This window comes from Anastrepha ludens, chromosome 3, assembly GCF_028408465.1.
Source record: "Anastrepha ludens isolate Willacy chromosome 3, idAnaLude1.1, whole genome shotgun sequence".
Classification (NCBI taxonomy): Eukaryota; Metazoa; Arthropoda; class Insecta; order Diptera; family Tephritidae; genus Anastrepha; species Anastrepha ludens.
In genome coordinates, this window is record NC_071499.1 from 41,483,436 (window position 1) to 41,495,960 (window position 12,525).

The 12,525-nt window shown below is 37.5% G+C and overlaps 1 protein-coding gene across 1 annotated transcript in view; it reads right to left on the reverse strand.

Annotated features, from left to right (window-relative positions):
- Positions 1 to 12,525, reverse strand: part of LOC128857812 (SET domain-containing protein SmydA-8) — a 39,382-nt gene that overhangs the window by 12,592 nt on the left and 14,265 nt on the right. The window lies entirely within an intron of this gene.

The following is a 12,525-nucleotide window of genomic DNA, read 5'->3' on the forward strand; positions in this document are numbered from 1 at the left end:
TTACTGACACCGGCATGCGGCTGCGCCAGCAAGTGGCAGTCAGCAAATGGTGGAGACAGCGGCAGATGGCAGATGACAGCAGCAGTGTCACTAGCGTTAGCTTTGACGTTGACGCTGGCATCACCAAAAGCCTTGGGTGCGCTGCGTCATGCCGTTTCGCAGCGCAAATTCACAGTCATATGTATATGTGGCCTTTTGCCTGCAAATCGTAAATAAAGCACTCAAGTCGGTCTGGCATTTGGCCACTCATAGGTGCATGTCTCGGCTAAGTTCGGCGCGCAACAGATGTACATTTGTATGTATGTATGCACACCTGTGTTCGCATTAATAGCAACGGGAAATATTGCAAAGTTTTGACTACTTATTTTTTTCTTGTATTTTTTTATAAAAATTTAGTTTATCCTCCAACAAAAAACAAATAACTAAAAGTTTTAAACTTTGTAGTGCCTTTAAATTCCTGTTATTTTTAAATTTTTTTTATACATTTTTTTAATAGTATCTTTACATTTTTTTTTTAATTTTTGAACTTTTTTTTTTAATTTTTGTTTAATTTTTTTTTATTTTTTTAATATTTTTTTATAATTTTTTAAATTTTTTTATATATTTTTTTAATACAATAGCTTCTTTATATTTTATAATAATTAAACAATTTTTTTTTTAATTTTTTTTTAAATTTTTTTTCTAATTATTTTTGTATATATTTTTATAAATTTCTAAATTTTTTTATACTTTTTTTTTAATAGTTTCTTTATATTTTTATTAATCTTTTAAATTTTATAAGATTTTTTTTTTTATATTTGGTTATAAATTTTTAAATTTTTTATATATTTTTTTAATAGTTTCTTTATATTTTTTTCTATTTTTATAATTTTTTTTTTATATATATATTTGGTTATAAATTTAAAAAATTTTTTTTTATATTTTTTTAACAGTTTCTTCATATTTTGTTTGTATTTCTAATTTTTTTTTTTTTAATTTTTAAAATTTTTTTTATTTTTAATTTTTGTACTTTTTTATATTTTTTTACTAATTTTTTTTTTTTAATTTTATTTCATTTTTTTATACATATTTTTTAAATTTTTTATCAAAAAAGAAATCAAAGAATTTCAATAAAAATTACAAACTTTTTATTCAGAAGGATTGGAAAACCGATACTGCCTTGCACTCACTTGTGGGTACTATTAAGAAATCTTTCTCGGTTAAGGAAAATACTCTATCAGTCTTTCTAGACATTCAAGGCGCATTTATTAATATCTCTCCAGAGAAAATACTCTCAGCCCTTTGTAAGATTGGAGTTCTCATGCCAATTAGACAACTATTACGTAACCTACTAGTTAGCCGGAAAATTTCCAAATTAGGTGCTTCTTGCACCGCTCGCACAGTCTTCAGAGGAACTCCGCAAAGGGGCATTCTTTCTCTTCTTCTTTGGGAATCTGGCCGTCAGCGATTTGCTTTTGATGTTCGATGGTCGAGGCAAATATCTTTCAACTCTAAGCGATCTAATGCAGACCGCTCTTCATAAGCTGCCTAGATGGGCTCTAAATAGCGGTTTGGGTGTGAACTCTTAGAAGAGAGATTTAGTGCTGTTCTCAAGGAAATACAAAACTCCACAATTTGTGCAGCCAACATTAAATGGTGTAAGGATAGAAATATGAAAAAGCGCCTAATATTTAGGTGCGATTTTCGTCAAGAAACTAAATTGGAACATGAATGTAAAGAACAGGGTAAGAAAAGCTATTGTAGCTCCATTCTCATGCACAGCAACAACAGGACGCTGGCGGGGTCTATCTCCGAAGAACACTCACTGGCTGTATAGAACCGTTATCAGATTTATTCAACTTGTTGTTGTTGTTGTTGTAGCAGCATAAACATGCCCCATACTTACATACTGGGAATCCGGGTCGTTTCGGTAACGTAGAACCGACTGTCGTGGAAACGTCTACTTTTCGGTATTCTGGTGGACTGCTCTCGATAAGACTACTATCAGAGGGCTCAACGTATGGCGCTTATATGCATCAGCGGCGCTCTTGGAACTACACCCTCTGCTGCTCTGGATACTATTTTCTTCTAACCTTCCTTGGATTTAGTTGGTAAACAGAATACAGGTAACACTGCTGCTCGGCTTGCCCCAACTAATAATTCCGGAATTTAGGTGTTGGATACTCGGCCCTGTTGACTATTGTTTGAATGCACCATACCTTAGTAGATTATTTAGTACTAAAATTCCAGCTAGACGTGAGTAGGTTGACAATATACCTGGTCGGGAAAACTGCCTATGATTCTTTACTGATAACTCAAAGCTTGCCGATAGAGTTGGCTTTGGTATCTACTATAAAAAGGCAAAAACAATCGTTTCAGCTCGTTTTGCTAGTCACTGAAATTCTAGCCATTAATAAAGTCGCTGCCTGGTTAGGCAAAAATGAGACTACCTTTAGAGAAGTCTATATTTACTCCGATAGCCAAGCGGCGATTAAATCACTTGGTGGAGTTGTCACTCATTCCATCATGGCTCGCAAACTCCGGGGATCTCTTAACGAGACAGCGGAATATTTCCGCATCCATTTGATATAGGTGCCAGAATGTAGTGACATGCCAGGGAATTGTAAGGCAGACAAATTAGCGAGAAATGCCTATGGAGATTGTAGCCTCCTCCTCTTTGTATGGAGATTCTAGGTATATCTCTCTCAACCTACAAACTGAGTGATATTTGTAAGTAGCACTGCCACTTCAATGCACACGAGATGGATTGATAGTCTGACATGTAACGCTACAAAAAAACAAAAATTAGTTAGGATGAGACGTCAGTCGCCCAAAAGCGGTGCTTAATCATTTAAGGAAAACAATCTCTATGTTAGTTGCTTGGATCACAGGTCACTGGCTCATAGGTGTGGCACATGCGTAAAGATCATACCTTATTTTGACTACTTGAGAGGCAGCAGGAATTAGGAAGAGGAGGTAGGGGAAAAGTTTGTCAGACAACTTCTCTGTCACTGTCCTTTGTGGCATGCCACTTGGTTTAGATAAGCTATCTAAGTTATCTGAGGACCTTAGGGATCAATGGCCTTGCACTTATAACAAAGTGTTTTAACGAGGAGTAGCAGATAAACGGCTACTGTGGTATCACAATGGACCGGCAACGGCCTAAGTGAGTTTGGTTTAAAGAGCGACTGCCACTTCTACTTATCTCTTCAAGATTTTGAGAAAAATTCTGGGTATGCAGTTTCGAGGTCCATCAAATTTTGGCTTAAAACATTCCACTTTGAGCTGGTTTTATTGATGGTTAATTTTTTTCCATGTAACAAGCGAAATTTTTTTCAATGCCAGCAAAAAAAAAATTGTTAAAACTCAACATAATTTCTGAGCCACCTCAAATTTGCACTTTGTTATACCAAAATTGAATTGGTTTCAAAACAGAGTACTTAAAACTTTTTTAAAAATTCTGACTAAAAAGTTAGAAATTCTTCTAACAATTTTTTGCATTTTTTTTCAATTTCGGATAAAGTTTGATAAACTGTGTTACATGTTTATTTGTTAAGCTTAAGCTATTATACATTTTTATGAAAAAATAGTAAAATTTAAATTAAAAAAATTATAAATCAAAAAAAGTTTCCGATATGTCCCCTCTACTACAATATTATTGTGAACACAGGTGTATATGCTTGTGCATTTGTTGTGTCTGTGTATACATGTATGTATGTATGCATGTATGTATGTATGCCTGTATGTGTGTATATAGTACGTAATCCGCGTCTTCTATTCTGTTGTGATTATCGTTTTCCTCACCATTTGCCGTTATTTTCACTTTTCTCTTTCGTCTCGATTGCATTGCTTGGCACATCTTTGGCATGCTCTTGCCTACAGGCATACATACATGCATGTGAGTGAATGTGTGTGTGAATAATTAGCGCAATTTTACCGGTTGTTTATAGCAATTTGACACACACACACACATTCACAAAAATGCGACATTGCTGCGGGTGGTCGTCGACAGCATGTGAAGTCGTTCGGTATTTTTCTATAGAAAAGCCTTTTGGCTTTTGCTATTTCGCACTGTGCAGTAGTGAAGCTTTACTTTATTTTATTCTTTTTTATGTTGTATGGCCCAAAATTCACAAGAGCCTTTATGTAGAGCTCTTAGGCGAGGAAGGAGTATCGTCAAAGAGAAAGTGTTGTACTTTGCAGCTAGAAATTATTATACAGAAGCTTTAATTAGCTATAGATTTAATAGTTGCAACTGCGCTTTAGCTCAAGTTTGTGCGTCGTGCACCAATTGTTTTGATTTATCTTCTGTCTTGCAGCTATTATATCATCTCCTCTTCTGCTTCTCTAATCACTTTTTCCTTGAGAGTCAAACGGAGTTACTTTCTAATTAGCAGCCGTAAGCGGAATGGGCCTTTCTGCATGACAGCTTACCACCCCTACTCGCTGTCCTGTTCGGCCATAAACAGTTCGGCCGATAGTCCTTCAGCATCGTAGCTTTGTTCCTCCTTAATTGCACTATAGATATGGGTTTTTGCGTCAATTACGTCGCGAAAGATTGAGTATCGGGCTAAACATCTTCTGTGTGGCTCTCTAGGCTGTCTCCACTGGACAGATTGCGGAATTGTTCCCTCTCCAACTTAAGTACATTCTAAACATTAGTCCCCAAGTCGCCTTCGTTTTTCGTATAGAAAATGCCGAATTTTCGGGTGTTTTTCCTATCTTCCCACTCACGCAACTCGGTCTCTCTTACTTCTTCGAATATTATCCCTCTCATTAGCAGTCACACACATAGCACCATGGCTCTGTAGACAGATACAATTCGTTCTGCGGCAATATGGTATTTCCTGCCGAACTAGCTACTTTTGTGGGCTCGCTAAAGCCCAATTCTTGCTTTGGTGACATTACGCAGTAATTAGTAAATATGACCCCATTGCTCGTACGGGTTTTTTGTTGAATGCTACTCATGAACGGTAGTCAAATCAGCTGGCTGTCTGCTGTAATTTCTGCTGAGAACTTTCCCTGTAAAGTTAGACGCGCAATTTTTACTGCACAGTGGCGTTGTTGGATCTTGGCTTCAATGAAATACTTTTTCAAATCGATTCTAGGTCTTCGAATCGCACATCTAAGCTCTGGAACGTTTTTTACGCTAATACCTTGATAAATTTGGTTTTGTGTATTAATTCTGGAGCCCGCAGATTACCTTGTTGCATGTTTTTTTGTGATAAAAGGTGGTTACGTTTCAAGGGCCGTTGTTGATTTTGAATAAAATACAATTTTTTTAAGAAATTATTGTAATTTCTTTTATTATGATAATACTGGTATCGCTCAATTACGTATGGAACAAAATATCGGCCAAATGGCCGCCACAATTTCGGCAGCACACCTCCATTAGATGATCTAAATTTTCGATGACGCTGAGGCATAATTGAGGTTCTATTTGCCGAATTATCTGATCCTATAGCTCTTGAATTGTTGCTTGCTTATCGACGTATACTTTTTCTTTCAAATAACCCCAAAGAAAGAAGTCCAACGGTGTCGTTGACGTTTAGGTGTGGTTCACATTCAACATCGGCCCTTGAAATTTAACCACCTTTACAACAACAGCGAAGGCGATCAGCTTGAGTCTGATTGTAGATTTGTCTTGCAATCTAAGTTTTCTATACGCGCATCTTTCTTTCTTTCCGTTTCGACCTGAGCTCCTTTGAGCGAGATTTTAATGAATCTCGTTTTGATATGAATTGTGGTAAGACGTTTTTTTACCGGAATGAAGGAAAATACTCGCTGGCGTAACCACTTTATCCACTTAATCGACAATGGATGTTCACTTCTTTACATAACAGCAACAATATAATGTCCAAGTTCCGATCTTCTTACTTAGACCGATTCAACGCATCTTTTGATGAGACTGTGCACTTTCTTACTATAGCAACAGCCTCACCAATGAAAATACACGGCATTTCATAGTCCTTAAAATGTGTACCAGAGTATGCGGATGGTATTGACATCATCGGCCTTAACAACCGCGCTGTTAATTCTGCCTTTTCCAAAGTGGATAAAGAAGCAAAGCAAAGTGGGTCTGGTGCTGAATGAGGACAGGACGAAGTACCTCCTGTCATCAAACAAACAGTCGGCGCACTCGCATATCACCTGCTACTTCACTGGTGATAGGTATGATTTCGAGGTTGTAATCCAACGTAGAATCTCTCGCGCTAAAAAGTGCTACCTCGGACTAAGTAGGCAATTGTCAATGAGTAAAGTCCGCTCTCGACGAATATAGCAAACACTTTATAAGGCTCTCATCATGTCCAGCCTAACGTATGGCGCAGAAGCTTGGACTATGACAACATCTGATGTGATGTTTCTTAGAGTGTTTGAGAAAAAGATTCTGCGGAAGATTTTTGGCGACGGCGAGTATCATAGCTGATGAAACTATGAGCAGTATGAGCAGGCCGCTCACACCGGTGGACAAACGCTGCAGAGCCTAGTGAGCTTTTATTGGAACGAGTATTAGTTGGCCCACCTGAGTTCGCTTTATCACATTAATTCAACCCCAAACGACCTTATGGTGGTTATCAGAGAACATTTCATCAAAGTTGAATGTTGTGAGCTGCTTGAACCATAAACGAAAGAATCGTTTCTCTGCGCTCCCGTGTGAATGGCTATCAAAAACTTCCTCCACTTGCGCCAAGTTCTACATACCGAGCCGTCTTGCTAATGGGTTATAATTAGATCCAATAAATTAGGTGAGCCAGTGCATTGATCTAATTTATTAAACAAATACTTTGTCGCTTTTGTAATGTCCGCTAAGTGGCTGCGATTTATAATTTAAAATTCTTAGGTACCCAGTCGATGCACATCACTGACAAATTGTGGGAATGAAAGAATCTCAACTGCCTTTTATGTTTGTTAATTTTATTGCTTTATAGATTCTTTACCCAAGTACCGAGTGAGCCGGTACGTGCAAGAAGTACTTATGCGAGACTTGTCTAACTCACCGACCGGTTCACAAAAATATGAAAATATGGCTTCGGTGGGACACTTGCGGGTCTTCACTGTCACTATGTACAAATGTATGCCAGCAGCACTACAGCCAAGCAACCCATCCACTATTCAGCGCTCTTTTGGCAGAATGCAAAATACGAGCATCACACAAACTAAATATTCATTGTGGCGCAAATACTAGTTGTCAACCGAAACGCCACTATTGCCCAGTCCACTTTAGCCTGTTCATCCATACAGTCGCAAATTCGTTAGTGAACTAGGCAAAGAGCCTATCATGTACGACATGGCTTGTCGTATGTCGAGAGTATTCCCAATGCGTTCTTTTTTTTTGTGTCGTCGCCAATGCGCAAAATGTGCTCATAACAAGCGCCTGATGATTAATGAAGCAATTCCCTTGACCTCCATTCGTCGATGGCTTTGGTAGTAGCGCAGCAGGCAATTGCCACACCGAGTCGCATCAGTAGTGTTCTATGCGCCATAAATTTTGCGGTTGCTCGCTCGCTAGCGACACTCACAAATCAACTAGTCAAGCAGTCAAGCAGTCAAGCGGTCAAACAGTCCACCAACCAACTAACCAACTCGCAGGCTAGCCGGCCAAGTGGTCAAAGCAATGCTTGACTGAGCGATTGTTGATGACGAATCAAGCGCGACATTTGACATGAACGAGAATGTGAAAAGGTATACAATGCACATACATACACACATATATATTCACAAATACTATGGAAACCTCTTTCAGACCGCACGCGTCTACGTAATTACATATGCATGAAATTGCACACTTTGCCCGCTCTGCGCCAGCGCTTCCTGTGGATTGCTGTGGCGCTCTCGTCACTGCATTTTAAGCGAATGCAGCGCCGTCGTGTTCGTTTGCTGCGCTGCCTTGCGTCGTGAACTGCGAGTGCTGCTTTGGGCGCCACTGCATTAAGTGACGTGTTCGTGGTAGTTTCTCACGTGTCTCGGGTAAACTTACTGCGGTAAAGCGATTGAGTGGAATGCCTGTGTATGTAAATATTGTATAAATACGCGATTGCAGCGACAGGGGCAATTGATTCTTGTTTATGCTTTTGCACCGCATAATTAACGCATAATTGTGTGCCGTAAAAAGTTTTTATTAGATTGCGGTCGCATAGCCTTTTCTATGCCAATGCGCGCAGTGCATTCACCCTGTAGGGAAATGCTCTAGCACGGAAAAGTGCATTGGGTACAACGTCATTTGATATGCTTTTAAGTGCACGCAACTGGTGATTTTTCCAAGAAAATGTCCAATAGCTCAAGCTGTTTCATGTATTTTTGACATTGTCGTACATTTTTCGCGAAATTGGTTAATTCACAGGGTTGACTAAGTAAAATGAAAAAATTAAAAAAAAAAAAAAATTATATTATATTATAATCTAGAGTTTTATTCCAAGTAGAAAATTTTGGCGTGGAGTTTTTTAAAGTGAAATATCTTCAGTTTCTTTTAGCATTTTAATATTTTTTTTAATATCCTGAGATAAAATATATTTGAAAAAAAAAATTTAATTTTAGAAAAGCTGCACCTATTTGAATAAAAGTCGAAAAGTTCTGAATATCTCATAATGAAACATGCGAGGATTACTTAGTATAGTATCGGCTATAAACAACAATAAAATAACAAAATAAAAAAAATTGGCGAGTGTTTTTCAAAAACGACAAAAAATATTTATTAGTAAAGTTTTGAACAAAAACCCATTATTTTGTTTCCCAAAAATTGGGTTTTTCACTGTGTATAAAGTTTTTTAAAGTGAAATGATCTTCTTAGCGTTTCCATATATATATATATATATACGAGGGGGGTTCAATAAGTACCCGTGTTAACACCATTTTTTTCAAAAAAATTTTTTTTTTTGTTTTTCAACATAGTCCCCTTTTAGAAAGATATACTTCTCCCAACGCTCCGGCCATTTTTTAACGCCCCCAAAAATTCGATTTGTCGAACTCTCCAAAACACTCTTCTGTCTCGGCGATGACTTTCTAGTTTGAGCTAAATTTTTTTCACGTGAGCCATTTCTTCATGTAATGAAACAAGAAAAGACGCAGGGAGCCAGATCGGATGAATACGGGGAATACAGCAGCAATTCATAACGCAATTTGTGCAGATGGAATTTTTTTGTGAAAGCGGTCCAATAACTCACTGTAGTATTTTTCAGTGCTCGTTCTTCCTTTTTCTAAAAAATCCTTGAGGATGACGCCGTTCGCATCCCAAAAAATCGTCGCCGTGACCTTTCTGGCCGCCGCCGTACCCGAATGGGCTGGTGCGCGACTACCATTCGGAGTTCACAGAGAGAACGTTGGTTCGAATCTCGCCATATTAAGAAAAACATTTTTCTAATAGCAGTCGCCCCTCGAGAGGCAATGGCAAACCTCCGAGTGTATTTCTACCATGAAAAAGCTTCGCATAAAAAATATCTGCCGTTCGGAGTCGGCTTGAAACTGTAGGTCCCTCCATTTTTGGAACAACATCAAGACGCACACCACAAATATAATATGAGGAGGAGCTCGGCCAAACACCCATAAAAAGGGTGTACGCGCCAATTATATATATATATAATGACCTTAAAGGCTGATAGGACTGTCTTCGCCTTCTTTGGAGCAGATGCACCAGGAGAAATCCCTTGTTTTTACTGTTACTTAGTTTCTGGTGTGTAAAGATGTATCCAGGTTTCCTCAACAGGGACGCAAAGCGAAACCTCCGCCAAAGTACCAATCAAATGGCGCAAGAACTGAAAATATCTGACCGTAGCATCCGCCGCATTCTGAAAAATGATCTCAAAGTCAAGTCTTACAAGATCCCAAAGGCACATTATCTCACACCAAAGCAGCAACAAGTCAGACTTGATAGAGCGAAGGAGTTGCTTCGCTTGGTCGAAAGCGGTCAATTTCCGAGCATTGTGTTTTCTGATGAGACAATTTTTCAAATTGAGCAATTCATAAATTCCCAAAACGATAATGTTTATTTGAACAACCGTTCATACGAGAATTTGGGTTATCGATTGGCCACCTGGAAGCAGCACACGTCACAGGTAATGGTTTGGGCCGTTGTAACCGTAGATGGGCGCTCTCCAATCGCTTTCACTGAGCCAGGCTTCAAGGTAAATAAAAAAAAATTATCGGGAAAGTTTTCTGAAGGTTGCTTTGAAGCCGTGGGCAGTCAAACAGTTCGGTGGCAGACGTTTCATGGGCGTTTCAACAGGACTCGGTACCATTTAACAAAGTTCGAGTGAACCAAAAATGGCTAGAAAACAACGATTCGAACATCATAACGTCCACACAATGACTCTCAAATTCACCAGACGCGAATCCGATAGATTATTCTTTTTGAGTCATTTTGGAGTGCAAAGTCCGAACTGAAAGATTCCAGTTTCGAAGCGCTAAAAAAGCCATTGTCTGCGAGTGGTCAAAAATACCTGCAAGTCACATTCGGGCAGCTTGCGATTCGTTTATGGACCGTCTCAACGCCATAGTCAAGGCAAAAGGTAGTCATTTCGAGCAAAAGTAAATTGATTCTTAATTTTGTAGTATTTTCACATTGAATAAAAGTAATTTTCCAAACTAAATGTATGGCCTTTTTAATTGGTTACACTTCCAGTGCTGGACCCTGTAGTTATCGCCTGATTAGAATACTCTTGCGCGATTTGCAGAAGATGCTAACTGAACTCGCTCTTCGTTCCGAAATCTCTTTGACCAGACTTCTTCTTGTCTGCAACTTGTGTTGTTCCTCCATCCGCTCAAGCCAGAAATTAGGTGTCGAGCTCCCATTTTTGTCACTTTATTTAGAGTGTTTTTTTATTTATTTTATTTCTATTCAGCGTGTGATTTAGCCTCTTATTGACATTTTTTGCTTGTATGATTTGCAAATATTTTTAATTAAATTTAATTTAATGCACACAAAAGTCTTTACTCGGCTACAGAAGTAGAAGGCTTAATGAGTGTTCAAAGAAACCCATATTCACTAAATATACAAATAAGCTGGCAACAAATTTAAGTAAATAAACAATAACTGCAGCGCATGAAAAAACATGCCTACTTAACTCGATACTAATTATTACCATCTTTTAATATTTATATATATATTTTTTTTTTTTAATTCCTTGAAAAAAATACTCTTAAACAAACAAACAAGTGTAAAATAATTTAATGCTGCGCTTAATTTTTATGTATTTTGTGAGACATGAAATGCAATTACTAACGGTAAATAACTGGAATTTCCATCCAGATAATTAAAAATTCAGCTTTCGCTGATCATCGAATGATGCATCTATTTGGCAGACAGTAAAAATATAATAATACTCATACAAGCAGGTACCCATACTGATACTGGCACTGCTCGATTCTTAGTCAGTGTTTATAACATCATAACCACATTTGGAGACTTTAAATACTAGACGCTTATGCTGTCCATTCTCATAGTACCCCTTAAATTTAATACCAAACTCTACCAGACTGGGCTGAGTGACTTTGAAATTTGAAAAGGTCGAGCCAACGAGCAGCAGGAGATTTGGTGGCTCCTAAAACACTCAGGCTAAAACGCCCATTGTATTAAAAGCTCTGGTAAGGGGGTAGATAGTCAAGGAGAGAAAGAGAAAGTATCAGAGAAAGAGATAGGAAATAATAGAGATAGAGATAGTTAGTCCTGTGAGAATTTTCCAGATTCTTTGGCAAATCTGTAAATATTCTCCAGTTTTAGAGAACGAATCGGAACCCAAAAAAAGTGAGAGACTTTAGGGTTGAGTGACTTTAGGACTCAATTTAGCTACCTATTAAGAAAAGAATGATATTGTTAAGAATATTTTACAAAATATTGGTTGTGCGGCCCTTACCTGATCTTAATTGTAAATACGATCAATATCTATAAAGCAAAACGCAAAAATTACCATTTCTTTGACATACATATAAAAAAAATTGTTCTAAAATAACATCGTGCTCAGATTTTCTAATTTTTTTGACGCTAAACGGCGAAAATAATCATAAATTTCCTTATAGGGGGGCCAGAAATTAATATTTACACTGTGCAAATTTAAAATTGGGGCAAAGGTTTTGTTAGTTGGCCTAACTTAATTGGGGCATTCTTAATTCAATGGAGTTCCCCGTTTGCTGCCAAATTGGCAGAACTTTTATAGATAATAGAATTTGAAAATTTCTCTTGAATTCACTGAGTGCTCATTTAGAAACAACTTTACATCATAAATTTTGAACTTAAAGAAAATATTATTTTTAATACATTTTAATATTTTTTTATTTATTTTTAATATTTTGTTTAACAAATTTGCTTCCGCTTTAACTTTGTTGTAAATAAATCCCTCATTTTTAAAACTATTCTGCTAAAATTTTGCACATCTTTATATTATAAAAATAATCTCAGTTATTTCTGCATCACAAAAGCATCAATAGGGCCATTTTATCATCAAGCTCCCATAGGACTGATCGTTCAAATATGCGGCTCTTTGCGCTCACAATTTTCAGATACCGTTATCTTGCAAACTGGAGTCAATATTACAAAATGGTGCATGCCATTGAACT